This window comes from Amphiura filiformis, chromosome 2 (assembly GCF_039555335.1).
Source record: "Amphiura filiformis chromosome 2, Afil_fr2py, whole genome shotgun sequence".
Classification (NCBI taxonomy): domain Eukaryota; kingdom Metazoa; phylum Echinodermata; class Ophiuroidea; order Amphilepidida; family Amphiuridae; genus Amphiura; species Amphiura filiformis.
The window spans coordinates 2585637-2597431 of record NC_092629.1 but is presented as its reverse complement, the minus strand read 5'-3'; positions in this window follow the sequence as shown (position 1 = coordinate 2597431).

The window sequence follows — 11795 nt, the reverse complement described above, 5'->3', positions numbered from 1 at the left end:
AGGGATACTCTGACGGCCTCATCTTGAATATTGTGTTCCAGTATGGAATCCAGGATTGAAGAAAGATATTACTACTCTTGAAAAAGTGCAAAGAAGAGCCACCAAATTAATTCCAGAACTGAAAGATCTTCAATATGAAGAAAGATTAGAGGCACTGGGTCTATTAACACTGGAGACAAGAAGATTGCGCGTTGACCTGATAGAGGTGTACAAAATCATGAATGGGCTAGAGAAGGTAAATGCAGATAAGTTTTTTCAATTGGTGGATGAAAACAGCAGCACAAGAGGACACAACAAGAAGATCTTTAAACCCACAAAGAACCGCTAACCGCGAAATATGGATATCCAACTAGTTTGCCCATCGTAGCTTTAAAAACCACTCACTGTGTTTGTTCGTGTTAACATGTGGCGTGTTTTTAATTTCCGTTTTTCATCTCTATAATCAGAAATGAGGTCAGCAATGGTGTACAGATATGGATTAATGGCAGAATTAATAGGCAACACAACTGTAACACACCATGCATATACAGTTGGGGGCATAGTAATTACCCTGGTTTGAACCAAGATTCCGAGGATGATTATAGGAGCCCAACAGCAAAAGTCCGTGGCAACTATGGCTGATACTTTTGTTGTGAGCTTGATTTGTTCTGCCATTACAAGGGTACGTCCAGATCGCTTGGCAGATTTGCGAACTTCCCTCACTATTTCAATGTAACAGACAAATATTACCAGGTAGCACACACAGTTGAGGCATAGGAAAACGGCTGTTGAATAAAAGAGACCATTAGTTTGACCCTTGAATTCGGTATTAAAAAGGTCCTGGGTATGCCAGTTCCAATCCACAGTGTGCCGTATAGCATCACTTTTTTCGGTCCGGTATAATTTAGTCAAAGTTAGTGGTAGACCAATGCAAACATGAGAATTGTCATAAAATTTAAAACTTTTTTCTGACAAAGCAGATGGAACAGCTCCTAATGTAAATGAAATAATCCATGTCAAAATTACAACAAATGTGGCAGATTTTTTTCTTAATTTGCGAGTAGAATAAGGAAACCTGACAGCAATAAACCTGTCTATGCTTATTAATGTCACAAAGAACACTGAAGCTTCACTAGATATTATTGACAAAGCTCCTGCAATTCTGCAGGTAATGCCAGATCGCCAGGTTTCCGATTGCATTGGGAAATAATCACCAAAATATATATCAGCAGAAGAAATGACAATCAAGTAGATTCCCATAAGCAAATCTGATGCGGCAAGATTACTCAGCAATATTGCATTCACTTTATTTTTCTGTTCAATTTTTTTTCTGGCAACTAGCACAAAGAGATTACCTCCAAGTGCATTAAAACCAATGAGCCACATTATCGCCGTCAACGGTCTATCCGAAAGTAGACTATCACATGTAAGATATGGTGATCTATCCCCTGTAGCAATACATTTGATACGATCAGGCACATAACAATTACATATTTCATGCTGACTAACAAGCAATTCTAACCTATTTGACAAGGAAGAAAATGAGTCGCGATTTATTCTGGTTAGCGAGTTGTTTACGAGCTTTAAGGAACTCAGACGCACCAGGTGCTGTATGTTTGGAATTTCCTTTAATTTATTTGCTGACAAATCAACAAGAAGAAGTCTGACTGTGTCTTTAAATATGTCACTATCTAAATGTGTTAGAAAATTGTTGGATATATTGAGAACTTCTAGCTTCACTAAACCTCCCATCACATTTTGGTTCAACGATCGTATCTGGTTATAGTGAACGTAGAGTGTCCTCAAAGTTAACATGTTTTTGAAGATATCATTAGGGAGTTCAGTTAACCTGCTTCCATTGATTGCTAGTATGGCTAGCCACTTTAAATTGGAGAATAAATCCACATCAAATTTGAGAATTTCATTTTCACTCAATGATAGTAAATACAACTTGCCTAAGTCTTTAAAACATCCTCTATGTAAAAAAGTCAATTGATTGCCCTTCAAGAGAAGTGCTTCCAAATTAAATAAATCTTGGAATACTTCTTCAGGTATTGAACTTAAGACATTATATTGAAGTGACAGTACTTTGAGATTTTTCATACCGTGGAAAACTCTCAAGTCCAGATTCAATAATTTATTTTCATCGAGGTTCAATTCTTTTAAATTGATTAAATATTGAAATATCCCGTTAGGTAATACACTTAAGAAATTATCAGAAAGCCCGAGTATTTTAAGATTTTTCAAATTTTGAAACATCATGTCAATTTTTGATATTTGATTTCCATCAAGGTAAAGTTCTTCCAAATGTACAAATATTTTAAATATCCCATCAGGCACACTTCTTAACAAATTATTAGAAAGCCCGAGTATTTTAAGATTTTTGAATTTTTTAAACATCATGTCAATTTTTGATATTTGATTTCCATCAAGGTAAAGTTCTTTCAAATGTATCAACATTTGACCTATCCCATCCGGTACACTTTTTAACAAATTATCAGCAAGCCGCAGTATGTCAAGATTCTTCAAACTCGGACCCATTATCACATCAATTTCTGATATTCGATTTCCGTCAAGCCTGAGTGTTTTGAGATTTTTTAAACTTTGAAACATTCCTTCGTCCAGATCTGATATATGATTTTTATTTATAAATAGATAGTCCAAATTTATCAAATATTGAAATATCGCAGTGGGTAATTTACTCAATAAATTATCAGAAAGAATAAGAAATGTAAGACTCGTTAAAGTTTCGAATATTCTTACATCGAGATTTAATATATGATTTGTGCCGATGTTTAGAAATTCCAAATGTATCAAGTTTTGGAATATTCCTGTATCCATATCTGATATCTGATTGTTATCGAGGCGTAGACGCTCCAAATGTATGCAATATTGAAAAACCTCTCCAGGCAGTTTACTCAATAAATTACCCGACAGACTGAGTGTTTTGAGATTGTTTAAACCCTCGAATGTCCTTACATCCATATCTGATATCGTATTTCTGCCGAGGTTAAGATTCTCCAACTGTATCAAATATTGAAATACCACACCGGGTAATTTATTTAATACATTACCAAACAGTCCGAGTCCGAGTCCTGTGAGATTTTTCAAACCTTTAAACATTCCTACCTCCAAATCTGATATCTGATTATCGGCGATGGTCAGTGATTTTAAATGTACCAAATGTTAAAATATCCCAACAGGTAATTTACTTATAAAATTAAAATTAAGATTGAGATAGGTAAGATTGTTTAAACCTTGGAACGTTTCTTCATCCAGTTCTGATACCCTATTTCTATAGAGCATTAGTTGCTTCAAATATATCAAATGTTTAAATATCCCACCAGGTAATTTACTTAATAAATTTGTACTCAAGGAAAGTGTTGTGAGCTTTGTCAAATATCGAAACATTTCTACATCCAGATTTGATATCCCAATATTGTCTAGCCATAGACCCTGCAAATGTATCAAATAGCGAAATACCTCACCAGGTAATACATTATTCAATGAATTATGGATTAGTACGAGGGATGTCACATTCCCCAAACCTCGGAACATCTGTGTGTCCAGTTCTGATATCTGATTTTCAAAGAGGTCTAGTCGTTTCAAATTTGTTAAATCTTGAAATATCCCAATGGGTATTGTATTTAATTTGTTGCTGCGAAGTATAAGAACGTTTAGTCTACTTAAACCATTGAATATATTAGCAACCAACTCCTTTATGTTATTAAAAGTCAAGTCAATGTGTTCCAAATGTATCAAATCTTGAAAAACTTCACCAGGTAATGCACTCAAAATATTGTATTTTACCTGCAGTATTTTAAGATTTTTCATACCTTGAAATATATCTACCTCCAGATCTGATATCAGATTTAAGTTAAGATAGAGTTCTTCCAAATTTCCCATATCTTGAAATATCCCATTAGGTAATTTACTTACGAAATTATCACTAAGCCACAGTATTGTGAGATTATTCATACCTCGGAACATTAATATGCCTAGTTCTGATATGTAGTTTGATGCAGATCTAGTCTTTTCACATTTATCACACCTTGAAATAACCCAATGGGTAGTGTCTCTAATTCGTTACCGCGAATAAACAAAACGCTAAGTTTACTTAATCTACTAAAATTGTCAGCAGTCAACTTCTTTATTTGATTATAATGCAAGTACAGCTGTTCTAGGTTTATCAAATCTTGGAAAATTTCATCGGGTAATGAACTTATGAAATTGTTATTTAGCTGCAGTACTTTAAGGTTGTTCATACCTTGAAGCATAGCCATCTCCAGATCTGAAATCTGATTGTTATCAAGGAACAGGTGTTCCAAATTCTTCAAATCTTGAAATAATTCATGAGGTAATGTGATTAACCAATTGTAATCAAGCCGCAGTATTTTGAGATTGTACAAACCTTGGAACGATTCTACCTTCAGTTCTGATATCTGATTTTTACGAAGGTTAAGTTGTTCCAAATATGACAACCTCACAAATGTTTTGGGATTAAGCAAAAACAAACGATTACTCTCCAGATTTAATACCTCTAAATATTTGAAATCATGAATGAAGTTTTCAGACACGTGCACAATGCTATTCCCTGATACATCTAAACTTTTTGTGTAAAATGGGTAGGTAATCAAAGCCGTGCTATTTTGAGCATGTGCGCAATCATCAAACACTACTTCCCTGGTACCAAGATAAGCTGCACAACTTGGTGGAAACTTGAGCTTACATTTATTGATAACTTTTGGATCACACATAATTTTGTTATTGTACCATTTAATATTACTACATCGGTTGCTACTTACTCTGTTACCATGGTTCTCTTTCTGTATACATTCCTCATCTTCAAATAAGGTATCATTAGTAAGTGCCACATCTATGTTAAGACTTGTCTTACCTTGCAAATTAACTGTGAAGTTGGACTCGAACAATGTTGAACTACACGTTTCTGGTTGTACATTTAATACTACATACTTATTCATACAGTCTTCTGAGTCTCCATTTCGTTCAATATAAAGAAACGTCGCTTCTGTAGAGTCATTATATCCGTGTATTTGCAGCTCAACGAGGGTTCCTTGTGATGCTGTTACTTGAACGATACATATGTGATCAGCGCTCCCTTTGAAGAAAACTCCGTCTGTCTCTTCCAGGTTATCTACAAAGCATGGGTTGGTTACATTGAGGTCTCCATCCCAAACAGGTTCAACCAACATCTGAGCCGTAACGATCATTCTATTCATTATTGTGTTGTTGTTAAACGACAATGTCATGATAATGACAGAAAGTCTAAAGATGAAACGGAAATAATTGATTTTGCGTATGTCAGCCATTTCTAGGAAATTGTTTTTTGATCTTGCTTACTTGCTTAAGATGAGTGGTGTCCTCGAACTACAACAGCATGCCAAGTCCTTTCGTCCTGCATGGCCATTCCCAAATCCATAACATTCAGTCCTGTTTCAATATATTCACGTATGGTATGATCTAAATCACAGACACTGTATAGGCCTACTTGTGATTGTTTTCACTCGTACGATGCCACAGAATGCGATTACGTTTCTGCATCCACGCGACTTCGCGAAAGATCAACCGGGATATATACTCTATTTCATGTACTAAGCACGCCGTGCTAGGTTAAGTTTTGATATAAGAAACTTAAAGCACATTCGACAACTCATAACAAAATTGTTCGATTCTAAAAATAAAACAGGTATCCATGCCTCGCCATTTTGCTGCTTGTGCTGAAGAACAATAAACCAAGTTCAACTAGTGTTCATATTCAACTGCTTTTAAATTTGTTTAGCTTGTTGGTCTGCGAAATTGTACCATTCTGGGCATGCAGTGTACGCGCTCTTCGACGTTCGAATTTTAATAGAATTTTAAAATGTTATAGGATATATTATCAGGATTTCTGTCGCTAGTTGATGTTTTCTGGGCATGCATGATATGTACTCTTCTGCCCGCGTTGGTTTCTCATTATAGATGGTGAAAAATGAAAATTAGAAATGACTGGTACTTGTTGATAGTCGAATTAAATGTAGATTTTCACTTAATATGGAACTGAGCCGTTAAGAAAACAATTTTCAGTGCATGCATGATAAGTGCTCTTCTGTCCATGATTTTCCATATAAATATAAATATTAGGTCTGAAATGTCTGAAAACACGGAAATCGGAAATCACTGGTCGGAGTCAATATACATGGATGTTCACTGGTCGGAGTCAATGTACATGGATGTTCACTGGTCGGAGTCAATGTACATGGATGTTCACTGGTCGGAGTCAATGTACATGGATGTTCACTGGAAACAGCGCTCAATAATCAAAACGGTATTTTACAAAAATCATGTAGGTGCAAAGAAATTCACAAGTAATCATTTATAGTATAAGGCGTCATCAGTTCGGTGTGAGTTGACAGTGCACAATCCGTATTTTGATGTTTCTTTATAGATAAAAAACTTTTCTTTTGATGGTAGCCTCTATCTCGTCTCATTTACGACAAGCTGGTATTATCTTCAACTATAGTAATACGAGTCAGTGAAGTACAGTTTACGAGCACCTTTTAAGACTGATATTTAGCATGTTTAGCATCAAGTAACTGGTTGAAACATACGCACAAAAATGAAAATTGTAAGTTCAACGACAGACGTTTCAGCATGATACAAGTATCACTCTCGTAATTCTGATTGGGTGAGCGCGTGGTGTGCGGTGAGTGGTTTTTTTTCCTGAGTTAAATATCTGATTTTCAAATTAAATTTAAAACAAAATATCGGGATCGGGAGTTGTTTTAAAATAACTTGCCTAATACTACTTGGTGATACTTTTATAGTTGTTGTCCTGGTATGGTAATTCAAAGACGCGCACTTCTACCATTTGCATGAAATTAAACAGCAGTAAAGAGATCTGAAAGGCAAAGTTTAATGGAAGCTTCACTAGTATATTGATTTACTTGCAAAGAGTGTCTATTTTGATTCGCAAAGCTGACGTGAGTGTCTAAAATCATTCCCCGAAGTTGTTTTAAAATAACTTTCAAGAATCAATATTACTTGGTAATATTTTCAGGTTGTTGTCCTGATGTTTGGTAATCCAAAGACACTTACCTCTACCATTTGCATTAAATTAAATGGTAATAAAGAGATCTGAAAGGGGCAAAGTTAATGGAAGCTGCAAAGCTATTTATCGATTTACTTGCAAAAAGTGTCTATTTTGACACACAGTTTACGTATGTAAGAGCCCAATACGTAACAAAAGCCATACGTAACAATTGATACGTATTGGGTTCAACGTCTTCTACCTAGAACAAAAAGTGACAAAAATAAATCATCCCACCCAATACGTAACAAAACTAAAAATCTAATTAAAATGAAACTATTCAGACTCCCTCCCTCTGTCAATTTGATACGTATTGGTTTAATTTCTTCAACCTATACTAAAAACTGGCAAAAAAATATATCATCCTGCCCAATATGTAACAAAACTAAAAAATTATTAAATTTAATAGTAATTAAAATTGCATTATTCATACTCCCTCCCTCTGTATTGGGCTCTGGTTGTTTTAAAAGCAAATCAAGGGTATTAGTTGCATGTGTTTGCTATAGAAATACTTTATATTGACCCAGTAACTAATTTTGAGTAATTTTGAGTCTTTTTAGAACAAATTATTTGTCAGTGTTTTTCCTCTGGAATTGGCATCTATATATACATTTTTGGTTACGTATTGGGCTCCGGTTGTTTTTAAAGCTAATTATGGTTATTAGCTGCATGCTTTTGTCATATAATTACTTATATATTATTTGTCTGTGTTTTTCCTCTGGATACTTTGATTTTTTTGTTACGTATTGGGCTCTGTACATTTTTTGTTACGTATTGGTCTCCATACATTTTTTGTTTCGTATTGGCTCCGGTTGTTTTTGAAGCAAATTAAAGTATTAGGTGCATGTTTTTGTTATAGAATTACTTTATATTGACCCAGTAACCAATTTTAAGTCTTTTTAGAAAACAAATTTTGACAGTGTTTTTTCTCTAGAATTAAATTTTTTGTTACGTATTGGGCTCCATACATTTTTTATGCGCTTTGGAGGTTACAATATCGGAAATGTTCTTTTATCGGGGATAGAAAAACAATCTAGTGGGTCTAATTCTTTGTTACGTTATGCGTTTTGGAGGTTACACTGTCGGAAAAGACGGAGAAATAAAGTCAAACTATGTGGTAAATTAAATATGAGAAAGGGTTTTAAGGATACGATATATGATTTACCGACAAGTGACTCATTTCGGAATGCGATCATGAATTTTGAAGAAAAAAAAGTTTCCACAGGCTTCGTCGGGACTCGAACCAGCGATTCTAAACTTCCTTCGATTACGCGTCTAGCGCTTTACCGCTCGGCCACCATGGCAGTTGAGCTGAGGAGTGTGATGATAAAAGATAAATAGCCTTTTGTTTACTAAAAAAAGACACGTTTTATAAAGATAGATTAGCCGTTTTATGCATAAATAGCACGAACGTTTGGGAAAGGTTTCAAACAAATAATAAAGACACTGATGTGATGATGAAATTGCGTAAGTCGGGAATTATCTGCGTCGCAATGTTTTGTTTTGGTTTTAGGAATGTGACCTTAAAATTTACGACTTCATAACATTATCATTCGAAATCAACAAAAGATATTTCAACACTCTTTCTCTAGAATGTTTTGTACATGTATGTGAAATAGCTTCAACAATGGTTCGCTGCATAATGGTAAAAATAGCCTTGACCTAAAAAAGGGTGAGAGGTACCATATTTACGGATTCAGGCTAAATTTAAAATTGATATAAAACGTTTGTTTTTTGATCGATTACAAAAATTATTTTTGTCGTATAAAGAAATTGTATCTGGTGTGAATTACAATATAGTTTTTATTCCAAGGGCTCTTTGACTTCTTCAAATAATTTTTTTAATGATAGAGTGAATCCCCTGGCCCTCTATAATTACGCACAAAAGATCGACCCCTTAACACAATTGTTGAACTGAACATTGAACTGAAGGTATTGAACTGAAGGCCTATAGACAATATCATCACTGTTCTTCTCCATCTGACTCATTAGCTCAGTTGGTAGAGCATCGGTCCGGTGATCCGAAGGTCCCAGGTTCAAATCCTGGATGGTCAGTGAAGTTTTTTCACTGGCTGTCATTTATGTATGTGCTGACTTGTGTTAAAAACCTTTCTCATACTGTCGGAAAAGCTCGTTTATCCGGATTTTTTTCGCATATATGGACATGACTTGACCTTAAGTTAATATTTTATCGAAGAAAGAAAAAAATCGAGAAGTTCTATTTTTTTGTTACGTATTGGGCTTTATACATTTTTTATGCGTTTTGGAGGTTACACTGTCGGAAAAGCTCTTTTATTCGGATTTTTCGCATATATGGACATGACTTGACCTTCGCTTATTAAACAAAAACAAAACTTATTACGAATTATTTAAAATCAGTTTCAGTTTAATAATTGCAGGCTAAAAATATATTCATATTCATGCTGTACACATTACTATTTACAATTTCATAGAAAACAACCGTTATATTTTGATTACGAAATTTACGTCAATTATTTATTCTTGTATATAATATTATACATTCATACACTCTTCAACCACATAACCAATCAGAAAAGCCGCTAACAAAATACGCGGATGTATAAATATTGCATAATTGCACTCGCGCGCAGTTTTTGCGTACAAAATGATGGGCGTTCTCGTCTAGCAGAAAAAAGAAGGGAATCAATAGGCCTATACGATATGTAGTGTCATACGATTTAATATTATCAATATACTCGACAATATACATGACTTCTTGAAGACAAAGAAAAAGAAATCCTTTGAAATGCTAATTGCACAAAAGCACCTATAGGAGCAGTATATTGACTAAAACAAATAAAACAATAAAAGGGCCAACCCAAACAGAAAAGTCGAAAAAGGTGGTCAAGAAGGCTGTGTCCGACATGTTTCTTGTACTGCATGCCCCAACCGAAAATGTTCAGTATCGACACAAAATTGGCCGATTTAGTCATTTACCATTGAGCTATTTTAAACTGAGGGCCGGATTTACCATTAGACCAGATGGGTACGGGTCCAGGCTCCCTAAAATAGCCTAAGGTATGTTCCCCAAAACACCATGGTTTGGACCGAGCGGTACTTATGGGGCTGCTTTTAGCGGGTGACATACATCCATGCCCAGGACCAAGAATTTTGTGTCAGAAGGCGGTGATTAAATCTAGTAAAGCACTGTCATGTGACACGTGTGACAATTGGGTACATATTAAGTGCTGTAGTTTTTCTCAAGAAAAACATGAAGACTTGATCAGATCTGAAGATGATTTCAATTATGAATGCCGCAAATGTATGTTGGCCCAGTTGCCCAACTGCCCAATTGCCCATAAGACATCGAGGAACCAGCGGGAGAAATTCATCGAGTGACTCGTCCGTCAAGGGCTCAGCCGGATACATTTAACTGTTTCAAAAAGCGAGGTCTACACTGCATTCACATAAATTGCACGCAGTCTGTTACCAAACTTGAAGGATTGCATATTTCTGCCGCTATAAATATTCTTAGTCAAATCTATCTCTTTAGCGTCTCTGAATGGAGGGAACATATCCATCCCTATTATATAAACTAAGATTAATTGCAAGTAATTCAAATGCTGCTGTCATTGGGGGGGGGGGGGGACTGAAAGCTGGCTTGATGACACAATAAATGATTCTGAAATTAGCATACCTAACTATAATATTGTGCGAAATGACCGTAATCGAGAGGGAGGGGGAGGGGGTTGCATATATATCAGAGCTGAATTAGCCTTTTATATCAGATCGGACATTAGTAATGCAAATATGGAAAGTGTATGGGTTAGTATTCTCCTTCCAAAGACAAAACCTATCTTGGTAGGTACATGTTACCGTCCGCAAAAACATCATAAGTTTTTAGTGATCTTGAAGACTCTTGTAATGCATGTGATAGTTTTAATGATCAAGAGGTTATAATCCTCGGTGACTTTAATGCTGATGCTTTAAGTACAAACACTAAGGACAGTATTGTTAAGGCAATGAAGCACTTTTGATATCACTAAGTTGATTAATCAATCTACCAGAGTAACAGATACCAGCGAATCGGCTCTGGACCTGATATTTGTTTTAGATACAAACAATATTTGTCAAGCTGTGGTTATTACTATAGGCCTGAGCGACCACTTTTTTTAACCTATATAGAATTCGAGTCAAGCACTGTTTGTGGATATCCCTAGCAAGATCACGACGTCATTTTAATAACAATACGCTATTAACATAAGAATTGGACACATGCAAATTAGTTATTGCCACATCCTGATTTCTATTATCCTTGGTATGTAGTTCCGGTAAATTGTTGTGTTTCCCGTATTCACGGCTATATCAATGGGATACAGACGACTTGTTTACGTTTCAATTTCTATCATTTTCTTTCCAGACTGCATTCTGTGATCAAAGTGTGTATATTTTTTTTCAATATACCAATCGCCGATTAGGTTAATACTTGTTGACGTAAGCTTTTGTGCGATTTTGGCCCGATAATATGGTCCATGACCATATTGTCCTGGACTATTTGGTCCTGCACCATTATGGTCCTGAACCATATGGTACAGGAGCATGTTTGAATTAGAAACATGCTCCCGAAACATGCTCCTGGAGCATTCAAAGTCAAACATGCTCCTGGAGCACGTATTTAAAATGAATATATTTATAAGTAGTCAAACCTGCTCCTGGAGCATGAACTTAAATCGAAAATATTTATAAGTCAAACATGCTCCTATACCAT